Source organism: Hyposmocoma kahamanoa, unplaced genomic scaffold, assembly GCF_003589595.1.
Source record: "Hyposmocoma kahamanoa isolate Upper Pololo Valley unplaced genomic scaffold, ASM358959v1 66, whole genome shotgun sequence".
Classification (NCBI taxonomy): Eukaryota; Metazoa; Arthropoda; class Insecta; order Lepidoptera; family Cosmopterigidae; genus Hyposmocoma; species Hyposmocoma kahamanoa.
The window spans coordinates 18,729,619-18,752,725 of NW_020653854.1; the positions used below are offsets into that span (position 1 = coordinate 18,729,619).

At 34.7% G+C, this 23,107-nt stretch overlaps 2 protein-coding genes across 2 annotated transcripts in view; one reads left to right on the forward strand and one right to left on the reverse strand.

Moving 5' to 3' along the window:
• LOC113231719 (calcium-binding mitochondrial carrier protein Aralar1) overlaps nucleotides 1-2,548 on the reverse strand; it is a 35,235-nt gene extending 32,687 nt beyond the window's left edge. Inside the window, exon 1 of the mRNA XM_026466202.1 lies at nucleotides 2,166-2,548. The gene's annotated coding sequence lies outside the window, so the exon portion shown is untranslated. The remainder of the gene's footprint in view (nucleotides 1-2,165) is intronic.
• Nucleotides 2,549-8,036: 5,488 nt separating this feature from the next.
• Nucleotides 8,037-23,107, forward strand: part of LOC113231806 (oxamate amidohydrolase proenzyme-like) — a 39,470-nt gene continuing 24,399 nt past the window's right edge. Inside the window, exon 1 of the mRNA XM_026466340.1 lies at nucleotides 8,037-8,080. The gene's annotated coding sequence lies outside the window, so the exon portion shown is untranslated. The remainder of the gene's footprint in view (nucleotides 8,081-23,107) is intronic.

Genomic DNA, 23,107 nt, shown 5'->3' on the forward strand with positions numbered 1-23,107 from the left:
ATAATATTGAAGATTTATTTAAAAAAATATATTTAAAGATGTTATATTTTGGACAGGTACCTTTAAATAAGGTAACTAAAGTATTTGACGTTGCGTATCCAACTTTATCATTACCTACTTAATAATTAGGTATATCTACTACGTAATATTTAACGGCAATACAAATTGAAAATTCTAAAACCCTTGTCTAGCTCACGAAGTTATGGCGTCTTATTATATTGATATAATAAATCTGTATTATATATTACTCTGTACTAAAGAAAACAATAACTGACTGAGTCTCAGACATTTTTTATTTATTTCATTTCATCTTTCTAAAACGACAGAAACTCGTCTCTGTATCGTTACCGTTTAGATGATTATAAACAGCCGTACACAGCACAATTCACGACCATTATAAATAGTAACGTAAAATCATATTATATATTAATGTACAAATTTCGTAATGAATAAATGAAAACTATATTCAAACATCAAAGCCGTCTTAGCGTGAAAACGGCTCGCCGACAGCCTTGTACTCGTTCAGTCAATGTGACCATCAATGTGCGGGGCGTGGTGCGGTATCTAAAGATAGGGAGCGGCGGAGAGTGTCCGTTCTCATTACTTATTTGTTGTCTGCCTCCGGTCACCGTGTATGACGGTCTATGGCGGCCAAATAATAACTGAAACCGTTAGAAAATGGAAGTGGGCCGATAATGTCGATCTACAGATGACGAAATCGACTGGTTGGTTGATCAAACCGACCAATAGGTGATTTAACACGTGCGACACCTCGCGACAAATCAAAAAAATCTTTGGCTTAGGATCAACAAAAAAATCTTTTTTGATGCTAGGCCATACTTAGCGACTTGCTACCAAGCGCAAAGGTGCACCAGTGTGACTGATGTTATAGCAACGGTCGAAAGCAGCTCGACGGAACGTCGAAGTGAGGTAAGGTCGAGGACTACCGGTTGAGGTATCACATATTAGAGTGATGTTGGTGCCCGGGATCAAAACCTGTTCTAATTTCAAAGCCGATCCTTCTTGCATATTCGCCAACTCTATATCAGACATTTGAGACTGAGCTAGTGCGTCGAAATCGTCTTCGAGTGAAATCGCCTTGATGCGGGATAAAGTGTCCACGACGACGTTGTCTTCATACCTAACATATTAAATGTCAGTTGAAAATTGTCTAATAAATATATAGATAGCTGGTTCAGATGCGGTGGAGGTAATTTTTCACGACGTTGTACGAAGGCGTACAGCAGTGGGTTATATATAGTCACGTGCAGTGTTTCGAGAATGTGGCGAAAATGTTGTACGCTTTTGTACACCGCCAGCAACGCCCGATAATAAGCAGGCCACTGAGCTTGCCAAGGAGTCAATTTCCTGCTGAAGAAAGCGAGGGGATTCCAGGCACCGTCCACCTGTTGCTGAAGGCAAGTACCAACATGGACACTGGATGCATCGGTAAATAACCCAAGAGTTGCATCCATGATCAGGTGTTGCAATAACGTGGCACTAGATAGCCTGGCTTTACAGGCTACGAAATGCTCCAGAATTCCTGGCGTCCATGAAAATGGTTTAGCGCCTTTGCCATTGGAGAAACGACAGCGTCAATTAAGGGAGCCCGACATTTAGCTTCCTGAGTAATGAAACGTCTATAAAAATTTAACATGCCCAGAAAACGGCGCATACCCTGCGCAGTTTTGGGAGGAGGAAAATCTAGTAGAGTTTGGATTCGTTCTTGAGGAGGGCGAGTGCCATTAGGAGTTATAACGTATCCCATAAATCGGGCCTCTCTTCCTCCAAAATTGCGCTTGGAAGGGTTCAAAACAACACCATAATCCTGAAGGCGCTGGAAAAGAGTCCACAGGTGGTCCTTGTGGAGAGCCTCGTCTTTAGAGAAGATGAGAATATCGTCTACATAAGGAAAACAGAAATCCACGGGGTTTGGATTGTGTGTGTGTGTGACCCCATCGACGAACCTTTGAAAGGTTTGACCCGCATTCCTCAAACCGAAGATCACGAATGGGAATTCGAAGAGGCCAAAGAGAGTGGTAATAGCTGTTTTGGGAATGTCTTCTTCTGCCACAGGAATTTGATGATACGCCTTTACCAGGGTCAAGGGTGCTGAAAACGGTGGCTCCGCTGAGGCTGTCAGCAAAGTCATGAATATGTCTCACCGGGTAACGATCGGGAATGGTCCTGGCGTGCAGACTGCGGCAAGGGCGCCAGGTGCTGTCCTTTTTCAAGGTCAAATGCAGCGGAGATGATCACGGACTATCTGAAGGCCTTGCAGTATCGGAGCGAACCATCTCTTCAATTTCTTCTTTTTTAGCGTCTGCCAGTTTACCAGTTTTTTATCAAACGACGGGGCCGGCAAGAAACTGGGCCATCTGTGGTTTTGATTACAAGTAGAGCACCATCGTTGCCGACCACCGGTAGATAACGTAGAACGCACGTTGGCACGTAACTGCTCACAAGTCGCAGTCAGCCGAATCTCGGAGCTGATCCTCCATGGACATTTCGCCGGGCGTTATAGAGAAGAAGGCCTTCAATTCGTATTCCTCATCATCTTCAAGGCTTTCGATATAGTGTTTGATATTTTTGTAAACTTTTATTTCTTGAGAAACGTAAAATTAAAATCACATCGGAATTTTCTCATAAATGTTCGAGGCCACCGAGACAATCACGTCGGGGTCACCAATTTGGGGAATTTATCACTCCCCTAACGAACAATAAAACGGCCTCGTGAACTTAATGAATTATATTATTTCGTGGTTTACAAATAACTTTTATCAAACCGGGCAAACAATTTCCAATCGCTGACATGAAAATTTACGTAACTAAAAAAACTATCGAATATTTTGGCAAGTATGACACTCTCCTTGGCGACTCTCGTCCAAAGAGACTGCCACAGCCAGCCGGTAATAATAGGCGGCGTCCAAAGCCGCCACACTTAAATCACAAAATTAATGCTCTAATCATAATTACCGCAATTAGTACTTAAAAATCTAAAGGTAGATACTATCTTCATCATTCATCAGCATGTATTCCATAGGAAGTTCAGATATCTGAAGTAACTCAGTTTGTTTTTGGAGGCATTTTTATATTCTATAAGTAAATTATAGTTTGGGTCAATTGGTCGATTATGCGGACTTGGAAGGAGATTTTTTTTTAAAATACCAACTATTTATTAGATAAATGCAATTTCGTTACATACTTACATATAACTCATCAGAATTACAATCATTTTTGTGCATAATGTTGAAATATCTACTGTCAGCCTCTTTCTTTTTTGCATTGTCGAAGTCGGGTAATAACAGTGTATACTCAGCTTTATCCCGTTACGTAACGAAATATATAAAAATGTTACGAAATAATAGTACAAACATGATTATAACCCAGTTTTTAAATACCATTGGTTTGTTATAACTTGATATTACAAATGTAATACGCTTATTTTACATGTATTACGAAGGGATAAATAAATCAAGACGCACCTTATCATGAAAAAGTTCCTTATTATAATATTAACGTCACGAAAGTATTGACCATTATGTTTGGTCTGACAGTCATGAAAAATGTGGCCGAGGACGCCAAACCAACAGCCATTAAGGATGATTCTAGTGGTGCCCATGCATAAATCTAACGGATGAGTTCAGAAATTAAGTGAAAGTGGAAATTATGCGTAACGAAAAAGAAAAGTAATTCGGTATGACTCATTTTATTATTGGCATATTACTGAAATTTTTACTATGAAACCATATATCAAACCACTTTACTATAGAAACTACATTTAATCAAGGTCTGTAATACAAAAACATGCACCTTATTAATGTGACATTTCGCATGCGGCAATTTTATTTTTGTATGACGAGTAAAAAACATTGTTATGAAAAAGTTGAATTAATTAATGAAATAATAATAAGATTACACTTTTCACGCTATTAAAAACTAAAGTTTATTCTTTAAAATTTTCATAAAAAACATAGTATTTTTTTCTACTGTTGCGGGGCACATCCCTTTTTTTGTAAATGTACTTACAAATATTTTAAGAAATATGTAGTCAATTAATAATATTATGCACTTTTGTATGTGAATTTTAAACATGCGAAAATTAATGGTGGAAATTAAAGTAACCAACATTATTTCCTTTTTGACAAGCATATTTCTATTTCCTTTTATACTTTTTAATGAATTTGGTAAAATGCCATTTCGCTTTCATGCTACGCCATCTGTTGTGAATAAATAATACTCGATTATCCTAGAACTACCCCGTTACAAAACATGTGTAGCGGCACCTTTTTGTCTCTGTCTAATCAACGCAATGTCACTAGATGTCTCTTGCAACTAATATTTTATTCGGGTAGAGAAATTAAGTTTATGTAATGATAAAACAATAAATAGAATATGAATATTCATAAAGTAACAATTTTAATTATTACACAGAAATTTATACTATTAATGGCTAGTCTGAGCTTTCAGCAACAAATAAGAAAAAATCTAATAAATTTGGCCACATTGTGTTACGAATTAATTGCATAAAAAGCAAGAAAGTGTCGTACTCTATAAATTGTAGATACAGCGGCATTCAACCGCGTTTTGATGATTGGCATTCGAATTGCGAATAGTAAGTTCGTTAGTGATTTCGGCATCCTGCGGTCGCGGTAACTAACAAATACCGTAGAATGGCCAGTAACTATTTAAATTTTTTATGAGGCACGTTCATTCCATTCGTGCTAGATTACTCCATTTACTATACTAATTTACTTGTATTGCATATTTCGGTAGCTAGTTTTTTACAATACTTTGAACTTGCTTCTTTTTATTTATTTCTTTTCTTTAAAATTCCTTTACAAAGCTAGCGTTTGGAAGTAGTCACCAAGTTCACTTACTTTTCTTTGACGTATCTCTCTTCCTTCAGGAAGAGATATATGTCATCATAAAAACAGTTACAGAGCAAACTTTTATTAGAAAATCTAACAACACCTCAACTCCAAGAGAACTCAAAAGTTGTTATCCAAGAATTCCAAGATTTTAAATCCGTAACACTTATTTTGTTTTAAACTTTGTGGGGACTGTATTCGTGTCACTAGTTCGCTGCGGGCTGCAAAATACTGCGGAAATCATTCGATGTGGTCTGCAACAGAACTTAAACCTACTGTGGTTTACACAAAGTCTATTCTACTGAACTCTGGGCATGGCACCAAAAACTTATTTTCCTTTGTTAGATCAAGGCTTATTCTGAGTTTTCACGAATTCATTGTTGGGTTTGATATACATTGCGGCTTTTGCAAATTCGGTTGGATAAATAAATCTCTAAGCAGCAACCATGCAACTATATGTATATCAAACCGTATGAATTCTCCATTCTCTTTGTAGCGCTGACCATAGATAACAGCATTTATAGCTAAACAGTTTTATTGGTTTAGTGTACGATTGTTGCTGCGATGACACATATTTCGTAAATATCAAAATAGATATACCTACCTATATTCTATTTGTTTAGGCACTTAACTAAATGTAAACAATCTTGATATATCTTTCTAATGAAAATTAGCTTTACAAATCAATAGGTAGAAAAATAGGCATGCAATTTCATATGAAGCTAAGTATTTGTATTTTGTATTTGAAGGTAAGTAAAAATCATTTTATATTATGTATATTTCATTAAATGGACACCACAAGATTGTTTACATTTAGTTAAGTACCTAAATATAATTAACTACTTGTTTTTTTCGTAATAAATCTTTAAACATATCTGTAGTCTTAGAATAATAACGCATAGAAACCTAGGCTAGTCCGCACACGCTAAGTGAGGCAAATTGAAGCGCGCCAAAAGGGCCTACACGAGCGGGCGGGCCTTCAGTGCTCAAGGTCAACTTGCACCACGAACAGATCAAGAATTTTAGCTAAAACTGACGAAATGTGCGGTAAATGAGTGTAAAAATACGTCAGACAAACGTAAAATAGATACTAACATCACATTCCACAAGGAAGTAACGCGTTTCAACTTGTATTTTTATATAAATATTCACTAAAACCGAAAATTTACCTACTACTAAAACTAATCTACATGAATTTGATTTTTCCTCACTTGTGACAGTTCGTTTGATATGAAACTATCATTCTATGCGTTATTATTATAAGTCTATAGTATAATTATTAAATATAGAGTTGAAATTAAGCGAGGTAGAGGATAGTCGTGATAAGCAGTAAGACGTGTAGTGATATGATGATGATGAAATAATACTTTCAACCGTTACTAATATCCAAATATTCCCCATTGACTGTTTGAACAGAACAGATACCCTACAGAAGCTGCATTATGCAGCCATAAGTACTTGATTATTGTGTACGTTATTACGTTATACAGGGAATCAATCAATTAGGCGTCTGGCACTGTTAAGCTCGCGATGGATATTGTTCGAACAATGGCTTAATTGTTTCTACCCAAAATTCCTATTGAACAATAGTCATTCCGGCAGTCGACATGGGCGGACTTTGATTGAAATCTTGCACATAATTCGTGCACTGTATTAATGCTAGATGAAAAAGATGTCGCTAGTTCGTTATTGGGAAAGACTGATTTGAATGTTTAAGTAATGTAAAGTTAGAATATATAAAACTTAAATAAAAATAAAAGTAACCGATACTTTTGTATCGGTTTTTCTTCTTTCAGCGACTTTTTCTATGATACTAAGAGACGGGATGAACAAGTCGTGGGCAAGGTGGTAAGCAACATGCCTGCATAACAGTTGTATTGCTACTCAGAGCTTTAAATTGCAAGGTTCTGAGGGGCACTGCAATAGCGCACGTCACACTGAGACATTAGTTGACAAGTCCCAGGTGCATGTAATTTCACCAGCATTACCTTACCATTAAAAACCGGAACACAATGATGCTCATATTACCGATTTAAAAAAATATATTTTTATTTGTTGTAAAGCAAAACAAAACCTTATAACTAATTCCAATCTAGCCATTGTACAAGACTAATAAGTAATTTTAATTTAACATAATATCCTAAAATAAAAGTAACTTATATAAAGAAATTGTCCATCGACAAAATATCTTTTAATATTAGTTAAGGGGAGGACTCTTTGCTTATGTGTTCATAGCCTAATGAACACTGGCACCAATAATTATTTTATTCACTATAAATTAACAACACTAATTTAAAAGGTTTAGTTCTTTGTAGTCTACGCACTATATTTGTATTGTCTAGTAGCTTTTATAGCCTCTATGTTCACGTGATGATGAAGTCTATGTTCGTGAGCCAGCGTACTTTTTTATCACTTTATCTACGGGCTCTATATCCAAATCGCGATGCAGATTCTCATTTCGTATTTACCAAGGAGCACCCACAATTGTCCTCAGTATTTTATTTTGGAAGCATTGTATTATAGTATATCTGTATAATAATATCTGTTATGTTGGTTTTTGTGGCACAGCCCCAGAGGTGGGTACGACTCTGGCATAAGGACCTGTTTATGTAATAACATTTTACTGCACACAGATAATGAAGAGCATTTTGGCAATAGCCAATACATTTCCTTTAAACGTATGTCTCATTCTTCTTTGTTCTTGATGTGAGCTTTACAGCGTAGCTTTAAGTAATCCGCCAAATATTTCGTGTACTTGCGTAGAGTACTTGTTTGTTTCCAATGTACAGTGGACAATAGTAATTTTTTTATAACTGAATTCAATGTCAGCCTAAGAACTCGATAAAGTTTGTTGTATTATAGAGAAGAGATGTTGAACTATCTAAAGTATAACAGTATAACAAATTATTTGCAATAGGCGACAATATCATAGTTTTCATCGAAAAAAAGGAATATTGTTTCCGCACGTTCATTAGAAGGGATCTTAGACAGACGTGGACTGTTACAACGGTATTTAAAATTTCAAGTCGATGGGACAACTGGAAGTAAAATAAATATTCATTTATTTACAGAGATCCCTGCACTGACAGGGAAAAGGACTAATGATCATGAACATCTGAACGATGTTCATCAAATATAGCAAAGAATCATCAGAAAAAAAAACGCTTACAGATCTTCCGTTTCAGAGCTATGTTGCTACAGACAGAGAGGTAACAAGGTTTCAAACTTATAATTCCCCTCTTTTTGCGTCGGGGCTAAAAACTAGTAGGGTTTGCGAAAATTATCTTCATTGGTAATTGAATGAACCGTATCTACATTTTTGTGTAAATTAGGTGAAACAGACTTTTATTGTTACATAAAAAGTAACAAGTACGTGTATTGATGAATGTTTGCTTTGTATAAATAATTTCGTAGACGCGTTCGGTGTCTCAACTTTGTGGAGAAACAAGAGTTTGCTATTGTTTTTGCAACAGGCGTTTAGTGATTACATTCTCCTTTATATTACGTAGCAATTTGTGGTAACTGCCAAGACTGAGGAAATCCCCGTACAACGCATTTTGTTTATTTGATTACTGCTTATGTTAGCGTGTAAGAACACGTATTATACGTAAGAACGTAGTAATATGTATATATGTGGAACAAATTAGTAAAACAATTTAATACGGTACCTAACTAAAAGCAATTAAAATACAACCATAATAATCAACTGAAGTTCAAAACCCGCTGGTATTATTAAAATTTCACACACACTACAAAGTGCATCGCTTGTGAGTCTGGGCTTCTGTATGCAATTTCCATAATAATATTCTGTAAACGCCGCCGCTGCCGGGAGCGTAGCGGACTTACAGAATAAGCCAAAGTACGGTTTGCGTCTTTACAGTCAATATGCTACAATAGAGAATAATAAGATATCGTTGGATTCCTGTTGCTATTATAAAGGAGCCAACTTTATATACGCTGATTAGTAATTCGTAGATCTTGAAAGGCTAATATAGGTTTTGACATTGCGTCGGTGCTCTTGCCGTCACAAGTTATTTAAGATGATAAAGCAATTTGTTTCCGTCTGAGCCTGTGAAGCACAATGACTGTAGGGACAATTTAAACAAATTGTTTTAACTGATACTAACAAAAATCTTGATAGACTCACTTGATTAACGTCTATTTCTTTCAGTGTGTGATGCACAATGTCCAGTGAGAATGGAACTGAGAATTTCCTACATTTAAGATAAGTGTACTCGTAATTAAACTTTCACTACATTTTATTTAATGGTAGTTATAGTATATAAAATGCACTATAAGTTTCCGGAACTGGCCACTTACGTAAACAATATTTAAAAAGTAATTACAACATTTGAAAATAGAACTCTTTGGCTGTAGAATAGCTTTTTCATCTGACTATCACTTGTTTTTACATTGTGGCGTCATTTTAGAAATTGGTTGTCTACATCACCAAAGATTTAACTCGTGAAAATTTTCGTAGTATGATTTTCTACAACTTTAAGTGTAATTTAACAGCTCAGCGGAGCTTCGCTCGGCTTGAAACTGCTTTGCATAGCTGTTTTGCAGAATTCAAATGCGGTCGTGTGAATCTCAGTGACGAATTTCGTGATGGTCGCCCGTCCACTGCCGTGAACAACAAAAACATCGATGCTGTGCGCCGTATGATCAAAAGCATGTGACATACCATGAGATTCGGGCATCTTTAGGCATAGGCATGAGTCAAATGCAATCAAATACTACACAAACATTTGAGTGTGAAAAAGCTGTGCTCTCGGTGGATCCCACACAATTTGACTGAGGCTCAAAAAACGGATCGCGTCTCTTGGTGCAACGCCATGCTTACCAGATTCAACAAAGGGGCGTCAAATTTGGTGTGGGACATAGTAATATGTGAGAAATATGGGTTTATAGTTACGATCCCAAAACAAAGCAGCAATCGAGCGTCTTTGTAGATGAGCCGAAACCAACCAAAGTGGCACGCTTGCAAAGCGTGCGCTCTAAACGGATGATTGCTTTTTTTTAAATAAAACTGAACACATGGCTACTGTTGCTTTGGAGAGTCAATGTATCATGAATAGTGATTGGTACACGACCATTTGTTTGCCGGAAGTTATTGACAAATTCCGTAAAAATAACCGTAAACGCCGTGTAATCTTGCACCACGGTAATGCCAATTCTCACACAGCCAGACAAACAAATGAATTTTTGAAGGTGAACAACGTTGACCTTATGAGCCTAACGTACAGTCCTAACCTGGCACCTTGTGACTTTTATTTATTTCCAAAAATTAAGAATCATTTATGCGGTCAACGATTTTCATCACCTGAAGAGGCTGTCGAAGAGTATGAAAAACATGTTTCCGAGATTGTCACGGAGGAGTGGCATAAATGTTTTCAAAATTGGTTCATTCGTATGAAAAAATGCTTTAACGCTAACGGATTTATTTTGAGAAATAACTAATTCATTCCGGAAACATATACCTAGTGCGCGCCACGTATAGTTCGTTAAAATATAAAAAAAATATATATATAAGTGCGCATTTGACCTCCATCTCCCCTGATGAAAAGTGACGATGTGGTCGATGATGGAGCATGCACACCTAAACAATGCCTATTGACTCTAGCCTTGAAAATGACCGAGTTATACCTTTCAGGGAATAAGTCTGCAGAGAATTCCACTCCAAAACCGTGGAACACAAACCTACGTCTAGTTCCTCGGTGATGGAAAGGGGAATGCGGAATTAAATCGTGCAATTCCATCGAAGATCTATCTTTGTATTTCTTCTGGAATCAAATCTTGCAGTGTTTTGAAAAATTGACGACATAATATAAAGTGTCGAAAATAGTAGGAGTAGTATTTCACATCTTAGTAACGGCAAAGTGTTAAATGTTCTTGGTAAACGTTTAACATTCTATTTTATATAGCGTTCCTAGCGCTGTAAACAATGAAGCCACTCCAAGTTGAACGATTAATTAGTTACGACGTGATACAAATGAGTGCACGTCGCAAGCAGGGTATCCGTCTTCGTTACTACTCTAAGCTTAGAAATTTATCGGTTAATCCGTTGTCCACTCACATGCCTTGCTTACTTTAGTAAGTACTTGTATATTGTATTAAGCAAAGAACCTATCTCAGTGTGTAGTTATATTAAGTGTATAATCGTAGGAGGGTGTGTGGTTGAGTAGGGTATTTTCGACACCTCCTAAGTATACTGTTGCAAGTGACAATTTTGAGATTTTCGTTTTTTTACATATTTCTAATTAAAATACTTATATCTACCTGCCACAAAAATTTTGTAGTGAAATTCCTAATAATTTCGGAAATAAAATGGCGCATACAAATGTATATGACGCTACTTTGTAACCCGGTACGCTGTATACTACTCCAAGTCACTTGCACCATAGTACGCGGGACAGATACAAGGGAGGGGCGGCGTACGTGTGATGCAACTGGATGTTGGCTTAGTATACTTGCTTACCACCGACGCGAGCGGACGTTGCCACAGTACGCTCGAGAGATTGTCGATGCAGCATACTTACTACGTACAAAATTAAGTTAGTGTTGTTTGTAAAATTCAATTGCCGCGTTGTTAATAATTAATTAATGGTTATAATTCACTTAATATTTAAAAATGAAGCGGTCGAGAGGAAAAAATATTGTTGCAATGGTTTTCAACGAACCTCAAGACCGGGAATCAAACTGTAAGTAATATTCTTAAGTTTATTCTATAATTAGCCACGGAAATCTACAGTTTTGTTTTAATTTAAAGACGGCTTTTGAAGAATGTTTGTCAGTTGCACCTGTATACTTGATTAAACATTTTATTTGTAGAATCGTATTTATTGGCGTATATCGATGTATGTGCTATAATAATTATTTTGTATACTAATTTTCAGCGTCACCGCTACCACCAGAAGCCGAAGAGTTAAAGGCTGAAATCGATTTTTTAGAAAAAATTGATATCGACTCTCTAGAACCAGAAGAGTTTTCTGAAACCATGCTTTATGAAAACATATCACTTGAGCGGAGCCACTCTTCGTCTAGTTCTATCGAGCTAGAAAGAATTTCTACCGTCGTAGATGTGCATGAACCTAAATCAAGCAAGCCAAGAATAACTCAGGTTTCAGAGTTCTCGCGAAGTATGGATTTACAAAAAGACAAATCACCCGAATTAGAAGCTTTGACTCCGATGCCATCTCCTTCAGAGACATTTTCTCCAGTGGAAACCAATATTTGTTTTGAGTTCGGTAGCGACAATTCACCTTTACCTTCTGATTATACCGACTCACCGGTATGCACTGGTGTACCTGGTGGTAATCGTATGAGAAAATTTGAACAGAAAAAGGACAAAGGTAACTTGCGGGAAACTTACAAAAGTATGTGGGCTGATGAAAAAAGAAAATATAACGTAAATCGTGGCTTAAAATACAAAAGTAGAAGTGGAAAAATTCAACCAGAAAAATATATTAAACCACCTTGCCCCATAACATGTAAAAAAAAATGTACGTTACGTTTTACCGAGTCTGAGCGGGAAAAAATATTTGAAATATTCTGGGAGTTAGGCAATCATACACGACAATGGGATTTTCTTTCAAAATATGCAAAACGAGCGGAAAGAAACAGAGTAACAAAATCTGATTCCAAGAGGACTTGCAGTATCAAATATTTTTTTCCGCAAAAGACTGAAAATACTGACGATGTTTCGTTAAAACCTGTTTGTAAGTTGATGTTCCTAAATACACTAGGCATCAGCTTCAGTTTTTTAAACACGGCTTTGAATAAGTTTCAAGAAGGAAACGGTACTATTGAAAAGAGAACGAAAAACGTTGAAATTTACACACCTGAGCAATGGCACATGGCTATTCGTATGGCAAAAGCAGCCAAACCTTATAAAGTCACAGAAGTTTCCCAAGAATTAATATTTGACTTTAAAAGTTGTCTGCCTCTTTTTAATAACTGGAAAAAAGGTACCAATGGAGAAATCGTTATGTGGAATCAAATGTGTGAAATACATATATCACGTGAAGAACCTTTTAAAATAAATTACAAATATACATTTGAAGACGACACTTATCATTCTATTGAGTGTTTTTCAAGTAAAAATACACGGAATAGACAAAACGAGCTTACAATTGGCTTAAATAATATTACAGTAGCTTATCACGAACCACTGCCTATTGACAAACAAAAATATAAAGATCTCAATAACCTTTGTCGGACTGGTATTATTCCCGCTCAACACCATGACTTCTATAAGACACTTGTCACAAAAAATGATAATTAGAGGGAAAAAAACGTGATTTGAAATGAGATTTTTAATTGTGATATTCAAGTGCCATTATATTTTTTAAAAAATATTAAGACTGCTATGATTAAGTTTACTATTAAAATAATTAAGACTACTTTGATTAAGACTTTAAAAGAATATTAGGACTTAATAAAAAGTGATGTTTAGATTCTAAAATGAACGTTATACATAATAATGATAAAGAATGGTTATTTTGTTCATAGCGGCAAAGTGTTGATTAATTATTAATAAGAAATGTTAAGTTTTTTATGTTTAATAACATTAAAAGAACAATGTCTTAAAAAGATGATTCATATGTCAAATTTTCTGCCACAATAAAAGCAATTTGAATTTGATTTTTTTTTCATTTAATTTTGACCTATTTATTTCTAAAAACATCATTACAAAAGGTAAAATCTGAGCCATATGAATCTGCATGAATAGGAGCCATATTAAAAACGGTATTCATATACATATTGTGTATATTATTTTTACTTTCTGAATAGGAAACGTAAAATATTATTAACTGTATACAGGCATAAGTGACATTAAATTAATCTTATACTAGTGCAAGTGACAAATATGCCGATAACTTAATGCTAAATGGTAACCGAGCATGACCTTTGTCATTATTTTATACTGTATGGCCGATAACATGTAATTACCTATAAATATTACAAAAATATATTAAAATTTAACAATTAGCTTAATACAATGTATACTAAAACAAGTGGTAGTTATCTTAGTATACCGGAAACTGGAACACTTAGAATACGTCTAAACAAGTGTATCTACCTTTTTTTCAAAAACTACCAATAATTTTGAGATTCTATTGATGAACATTTAAACTAAGTACTTTCAATACGTTAAATCCAAAATTACATGACATTATCTTTCCAGATAATAAAGTTACGTGTCATTAAACCTTTGCACAGCTCTCCTGTAAAATCGTGATTTTGCAGTTGCATCAGTATACTTAGGAGGTGTCGTTTTGTAGTTTGATGTTCATTCAATTAATATGGTAGATGTTATATAAATTTTTGACAATCTTGCTCTATGCTCTAGTGACTTGAAAAGTTGGCGTAGAATTTCGAGCCCGGCTTATTTTGAAAGTGTATTATTTAAATAGAAACATTCTTTGTTATGTGGCATTATATTTTCGAATCTATTATTGCGAATATTTGTTTCTTCGAATAAACCAATGTTTCGTTAAAAAGAAAATTGTAATTTAAAAACACGATCCAATATTGTTGATAAAAAACATTTTATTTTATTATTTATTGTACAAATAAACAAAAACACATTTAATAACAATAAAAACATACCTAAACAAAAGGTAATGCTTACTTCTAACAGAAATTTCTTCCTGCAGACATAAATACAGGAGAAGAGATAATTACAATAACGGGTTTACGTGCATAACAAAACAAAAATTATAAATATAAAAACAATATCAAAAACATTAAATTATTAAAACTATATAAATACGTATTTCGTATTATAATACCTATAAAATGGATGGAACAGTCGATAAATAGCGCTCCTTAACTCTCATTTTGAAAATTGCTGAGGATTTACTATCGTGAACAGTAATGGGAAGTGCATTCCAAAATCTATCTAACAAGGAACCCTGGAGGACTCTAAAATTAATACTTACCCATAAAGAAGCACAGCTATTTAATACTACTACTGACCGAGACCTATAAAGAACATGCGAGTAGAACGTGAACCGCCTGGTTTAAAGTTCATCATGAATACCGACAGTTAATACTTAGTATAGTAAAATGTTATGATCTACATCTAATGCCTTTTTGTAATTTGTGTATCTAAAAGCAAGCAAGCTAAGCATGTAAACTTAACTTAGAAATAGACCTATGATTTTCAATACCAGTTCTGGATCCTTTTTTGTGAATGAATGTTGTAAACGCTGATTTCCATATAAATGCATAATTCTTCTTAATATAAAACATCCAGGGCTCAATTTACTAATAACGGAGCAGGCGATGTGAGCAGGGTCTGACGACTTATTAAAGTTTTAAAGTGAATACATCTGTATACTATAAAGTCAATAGTGGACAAGTCATTTCGAACGGATGACAAATCACGGTCAAAAGGAATAGTTACGGATTTAGAGTTAGATATTGACAAATCACGAACCGTGATAAAAGTAATGTTGACTGAGTCTGATTACTTAACAACTGCAATAGGATCAAACTATTCTCATAATTTTATACTCTATTTATCACGGAGATATAATTATGATTGATTCACAACGCCACAGAAATGAACGGTAATTGTGAAGAATAAGAAATGGCTGTTGTTATATGTATAGGGCGACGATCTCCATGGCCGAGTGGCTTGCACATCGGTTTTAACGATGTCGTCATCGTCAATGTAGAAAAATTAACTTTTCCAGGTATATTGTCTTGGGTGAGGTATCGTCGTTTCCGATTTCCAGAACACAAGTACTTTTGTTACTTACTTTGGGATCAGAGTAACATATATTATGTGATGTCTAATATTTATATTTCGACTCATCCGGAGAACAAAATCCGATGTGATTATATAGCGAAAAGGGAATAGTACGTTACGAGAATAATTTTGTTATTCAAACTAAGGTCTATTTAAAGATGTTTCGAGAATTTATGTATCTTATTTCGTTTCGGAGATATAAAATCGAACAATGCTCGATCTGACATCCACAGCAAAGAAGGAAGAAGAACGATCGAAATGTACCTACTATGTCTTGAGAACAAGTAGTCTTGCACATAGATCTTTATTCTACGGATGAGTCGATTTATTTATTTTTATTTATATAAAAATAAACAACGTAATCATGTAAGCCTGTCGTTGTCACTTTATTGGTCAGTTATAGTCGTATAATTATGAAAATTTATATAGTTTTCTTGTTGAACAAGAAACCCTTTAAGATTTGTTATATCAATGAGCTTTTGTTATCACCAGATAGTGACAACCTACAAAAGCAGCAAAAGTTGTTTAGTGACTGCAGTTAACTGCTTACTGCTACATTGTCAAGTGTGTTCACACCTCATTCTTTAGTAAATTCGTTAGCTAGAATCTACTCTTGGTTAAGTAACCAGTTTACAAAGAGTTGCAGGTGAGCGCACATTGAGGTCAGAGTATCGAGTAGGTACTCTTAACAAAAATTTAGAATATATATTCTAATTTCAATTTTATGTAGAGGTAGTACAGCTCCTTGTGAAAGAGTTCGTCAAGGGAAATACCGCCACCATACCTATTTCTGCCGCCAAGCAGTAATGTGTGAACATTACGCGGCGTTTTGGTTTTGAAGGGTAAGGGTGCTAGTGAAATTGCAGGCACATGAGACTCGTCTTCTTAAGTAAGGTGACGAGTGTAGTAGCAGTGCCCTTCATATCTTTGCGATCTAAAGCTCTTAGTGGCACTGCAACTGCTATGGATAGGCGTGTCGCTTACCACCCTGGTTCATGACTTGTTTGTCTTATCACTTTGTATAATAAAAAAAAATGTAGTTATACCGCTAGAATCGGAAATTTAACCATTATAAGGAATAAATGATAAGAGTAGCCATATGTATAACAGAAATACTCCAAAATTATTAATGCAAGTGCTTTTTTTCAAATTCATTTACGATCGAATGATTGATGTTATATAGATTTATTAAGTACGAGAAATTACAAGATCAAATTATAGACGCTCTAAGCGGCTAAAATAACAAACGTTTATTAAGTAAATTAAAAATGTTGTAAGTGAAAATACTTATTGCTTTATAAAAACACAAACATTGCACTGACCCATAAATATATTTGTGGCAAATTTGATGGTGTTGTCTGTATCGTAAGTGGAATCTCGACGACGATCTCAGTTTGTACGGGGGCCGCTGGATGAGGAGGTCATGGTTTTCATTTCCTGTAGGACCAATTTGCGAACTGAACTTTTCTAAATTGGTTCTGGTCTGGATGTTCTGGATAGCGCCCTGAAGTGAATACCGTTGCTCTGGTGTTCATAGTACAGGGAGTTTTCTGGTTTAAGATCAGGCAATTGGTCCGGCACATCATTGACTGCACTAATACTAGTATATGGTCGGTGTTTTGCAGAAAGAGCGAAAGCGCCATTTCGAAAAATGTTTCAGGGTAGCATGTTTTAGTTTTTCACAACTGTCTAAAAATATTTACGTCCTCCCAAGGAGCACACTTTAAACGCCTTAAAACTGTTATATTTATAAACAGTCTTAATATGGTATAGATTTAGATAACAGTTCTCTATAAATGGTTTTAGAAAAAAGAAGTTGTTCTTATAGACTTATTTCACTCAAGTCCAAATTTTAAAACCTTCTCAATACCAAACAACTTAATTAAGTGTAATCTCTCTTAAGATTTACTCTTATAGTCATTATTTTAAAGTCATCTGTAGAACAACTGATTATATTTAGTAAAATAGTTCTATACACATCCAGTAAAGCCTATTAATACTCTAAAAACTAGTGTTCTTAAGTTTATTCTAGATATATTTAATTTATAGACATTCTGTAGTGTTTGTACTTATTGAGAAACACGTTAGCTATAGCGTCTTCAGTAGATTTTATTTAAAAACATACTATAATTAGGGTTTTTACTCTATTGGACGTTGTAAGAGTTCATGCAAAATGGATAAAGTAAAGAATATTAAAAGATCTGGTGGAGGTGGTAAACCTTGGATATTAAATCACATTATTCGATACAATCAGCGTTGCCAATGCAAATTGTTCAAAATCCCCAAAAATCACTATAATAATAATAACGTACACACTCAACATAGCCCCGCACTAGGGAAACCCTGTGTCGCGGGTGCCATGGACACACACGTAGACAACCACAAATTTTTTAAATAATTTTTTTTATAATAATAACGCACACACTCAACATAGCCCCGCACTAGGGAAACCCTGTGTCGCGGGTGCCAAGGACACACACACAGATAACCACAAATTACATCCAAACTCACGAGAGAAATAAATGTAGGCCATACAAATATTTCTCCCGACCCGGGAATTGAACCTGGGACCTCTGCATGGCAGTCCGGCATGGTAACCGTTCGGCCACGGAGGCAGTTATAATAATTATAATATTAATTAGATTCAACATTAATCTGTAATCAGTCTGAACAAAAAATTATTTTTCTTTGCCTTACAAAATTAAGTAAATTGATTGCGTGTTGTGCATTTGGTGATACTATGTTAACGTTAGAAATAATCAATGAGTTTCGACCTATATTTAATATTTCAAGTTGACGAGTAGTAAGTTGTGGTGTGGAAGTACTAACTGCTCGGCTTTGTTTATCAATAGCTGATTTTGGTTTGCTTCATACCGGGGACCGTCCTAAGCGGGAGAAAGAATCGCCAACTCAACATTCACCCACTGGTAATTTAATAATTCAAAACCAAGTGCTCTAATAATAATACTATTTAAACTGCTTGTTAATAATACGAGGGATGTGCGATGTTGAATAACACGTCGATATAGTCCATCACAGTGTTTCTAACAGTAATGATCAAACTAGCGATGCATCAGCAATTGATAGATTAAACAAAATGATAAAATGTTAGAATCCCCACAAATTCCTCACATAGCGCCAATCCCCACAAAACCCCCAATCTAGTTGAAACTCTCCACAATTTGGGGAATTCCCTACAAATTGGCAACCCTGGATACAATAGTCGTAATTCGCGCTCGGGCCGGTCATGTCCGGCATTTGTTTGTTGACAAATAAATAAACATTGTGAAGTAATTCCGTGTTGTGAAATGATAAAAACAATTGAAATGAGCGCGTAAACTACTGTACTTCAATGTTGTGTATGTGTATTGTGCCGTTTATCAATAGAATACAGTGAAATCACTGTGTGAAATGTGGTTGGCGTGAAAAAATAACCTCAATTTTGTAATGAAAATTTTATTTCTTCCATCATAAGTTAGGTATGTCATTAAAATATTCCTTATATTTAAATGATAGTAAATTTATCCACCTTTCTAGTCATATTATAACACATTCCATACAATTATGCGGAATAACGTTTTTTTTTGCGACTAATTGGATTTTTTCCAATTGTTTTTTTGACCTAGTGTTTGGAAAAGTTTTTTATTGCATAAAGCGCTCATTTTTATCGTATAACCTTATAAAGGTATTGTAATACTGTCAAAAGAAAAAAATCGCTTAGAAACATCGCGTTTTGTAGACAATCATAAAAATCTCATAGGAGGAATATTCTTCGATAAGTTCAACTACAGTACAGGAAGTAAAAATAATCTTTTCGTATTCTAAAGTTTTTCTGTAGATAAAGCTATAGACAAAATGCCCAACTGTGTTTTGAAAAAGCTTTACATTCTTATCGCCATTTTTACTTTTAAAGAATGACTATGAAGTAGCCGAGAAAAATTTCTTTTCTTTTTAAAAAGTAAATCTAAGTTGAAAAAGCCTAGAACTTCTTGGAAATGGTTTGTTTTGTGAGTTATTTTGTATATTTAAGCTTTCTATAAAACCGAAAATCGATAACTGTATTTTTATTAAGTTTATATATATTTTATACTTAAATATTTAAAATTTAGCGACCGTATTACTTTTATGACAGGTTTTACATCACTTTTCGCAATGTGTTTAAAGTCGCACGTCAATTTGCGCTTTCTAATCGATTACATTGCGCGAAAAAGTAAAAAATATTATATCTAATTTCGCCATGTTGCAATTTATATAGTTTATATTTTGTAAGCCATTAAACATGAAATCTATTAGTATTAAGAGAATTGCGTTCTATGTTTGTAACGCTTTGGTATTTTGATTTTAAAATAGCATTACTAAGAATACTATCATAGACTATAAATTATCTAAAAACTATCTACAAGACTAAATAAAAACTGTATACATCCTACAAATGGTCTTGTAGCATTCTTGAAGGGTTACTTCAGAAAAAAGATAAGAATGACTCTTAACACTACCTACAGATAGTTTCTCAAAGCACTCTTGTGATCTACTAATAAAGTTGTGCCCACTTTTACTTTAAATTATCTAGAAACCTTCTTTGAGATATCTTGAGGGAATTTGAACTTTTAAAATATTTAATCGAATTAAATTCTATTAGATATCTTATAGTATATATTCAGATATGGGTGTGCTGCTGGGCTGTCTTAAATTTTGAAATTATAACTTAATTAAAATGAAAATTGAATTTTAAAACAGGACGTAAATAATTTAAAACTGTCGTTAAAACATAAGATACAGGGGAGTGCCCTGGAATAATTGTTGAAAAGGCACTTTCGTCTTTTCTATAAAACTACGATATGACTTTTGCGTTTACAAAGTCGCGTGAACATTTTTCTGACAAGACTCAACAGTGGTTTTCTTGTAAAATTTCGAGGTAAGTTTGTATTTCTTTTCTGTCGTAAAAAATGTTAGGATTTGTGTTTTCACACCATATACTAAATCAGTGCTATAGCCTCAATTTTACTTTGTAATATTTTTTCCAAAGTGAGTGACTCGACACTTTCACTGTTATTCGGACGAACCAAAGCCACGTGAGGTTGTATCGATACTTAAATATAGTTTAAAATATTGACCTACATCCGCGAAGATGAGTAAATTTATATACCTCCCCGAAAAATTTGAGAAAGCAGCAGACGTCAAATACAAGAAAACATGTTTTTGCTTTCGTTCCTTGGTAAAAGTAATAAGAGAGCAAGTTATAGAGCCGCCGCTGGTAGAGAACTGCGGGCGGGTAAATAAATAGAATTCTGTTTGTTTGTCCCAGTGTGACTTGCGAACAAAGTTTCTTTGTGCAACCCAAAGGCTGAACTAGGAATAGGAAGTGAAGTATAAATTCAGAGCCGAGAAAATATTATTTATTTGTGGTGTTCGCTCTCCGAGTTGCGGAGTTTGTTTTTTGTTCGGGGGATTTGTAGCTTTCAACTTTCTTGAAAGAAAATAAAGTCCATTTAAAATGAAATGGCAGTAGTCATTGACGTTGAAAGTTCATCGAAGAGGTATTAAAAATATTGCAAACGTGGAGTAGTTTGTACAATACTACACTCTAAAACCAATTGTCGGATTTTGATAAAAAATATATATATGAACATATTGGTGCTATATTTGTACAATGTGAGATTGGCAAAAATCGTATCTAGGTTAAAAAAGTGCTTGTGTTTTATTATAACATTTGGGTTTGACAATTTTAGATGCTTTTTATTATTTATGTCATAAAAAAAGAAGTTTTATCATTCACTATTCATGCGTTCCTGCAAAATTCAATCTCCTTTCGCAACTATTATAACTATTTAAATTTTTATGAAAAATTGCAATCCTGCAAACGCCGTTTTACTCTGACTTGAAAAAAATAAAGAAGGGGACAATTAGTATATCCTACATGCTAGACCAGTTATTGCAATAAGCAAATAAACTTTTCGCGTAGTGTTCGACGCAGAAAACCACTCCACGGAGCACTTTTCCGGAACATAACAATACAAAGCATTGCTATTTGTATTGTTTCGTGCCAGTCTCTGGGGCTGGACACTATACTGTGGCGTTACAAAATAGACAGAAAATAAGGACTCTGTTATCTAATTGAAGAACAGAACATCCTTGTCATAACTAACGCATATAATTTTATTTTTAAAATGTCATATCCACTGATTTTGAATGAATGAATGAAATATTCTTTGTTGCACATAAAATTAAAATTAAAATACAACACAATAGCTTAAGTACAATAGTAGTAGTAAGTTAAAGTGCAACATGCGGCCTTATTGCTATGTAGCAATATCTTCCAGGCAACCTTGGGATAAACATTTCGGATATGCAAAAAGTGGTGCAACCAAAGAATATCATCATAAATACACTACACTACATAATAAGTAATAATAAAAATATATACATATCCGAAGATAGATATACATATACATAACTAATAATATTGATATTAATACATACATGACAATAAATACACAATACTATTAAAAGCTTATGTACTTATGGAGGAAAAAGAAAATGATGTAATAATATAGGAAATTAATGAAAGGATAGTAGAGGACTGACGAAATTTAGAAATTGAGGAAGTGATCCTTGACACGTTGTTTGAAGGAATCAGGAGAAGGGGATCGTCGAATCGATTTAGGGAGAGAATTCCACAATCTGATCGTAGAAATGGTAAGAGAGTTGGAATAAAAGTTAGAGATATGAGAGAGCAAGTTTAGTACGAGAGGATCAAAGGAGCGAAGGGGACGGCAGAGTGTAGAAGAGTGGAAAGTAAAACGATCTTTAAGATAAAAAGGCGTAAAGGGATAGAATAGAATTGAATAGAGAAGTGAAAGGATATGACGATCTCTACGCCGATGGATGGGCAGCCATTTAAGTTGTGCGCCGAAATTGGGAGACATGATCAAATTTACGAAGTCCGAAGATGAACGTAACACACATATTTTGGAGCCGTTCCAGTTTATTGAGCAGAGTACTGACAAATCCGGGTAGCAAACATCTGCATAGTCCAGTATCGGGTGGAGAATGCTTTGGGCCAGAGTAATTTTAGTTTTAGTCGGCAAAAAGTTTTTAATCCTTCTCAGAGAGAAATGCGCACCAAACACCTTCCTGCTAACCTCAGCAACGTGCGGCTTCCAATCAGACATTTATCAAAAATTACTCCAAAATTCCTGACTGTATCCAAATAAGGAATACAGACACCATCGAAAACCACAGGGGATAAGGAGTCTAGATTTAAACGAGAATTGAACCAAATGCTACTTATAATAATCGATTGCGTTTTGGATGGGTTAACTTTAAGGCCAAAGGACTGACTCCATTGACGAATGGATTCAAGGTCCACATTTATAGTAGTAATAGGGGTTAAAGTATGAAATTGCCGATTTGTACTGAAAATCTAAATTGTTTATTTTTTAAATTTTTAACAAATTTATTTAATCAAAATAGTTGC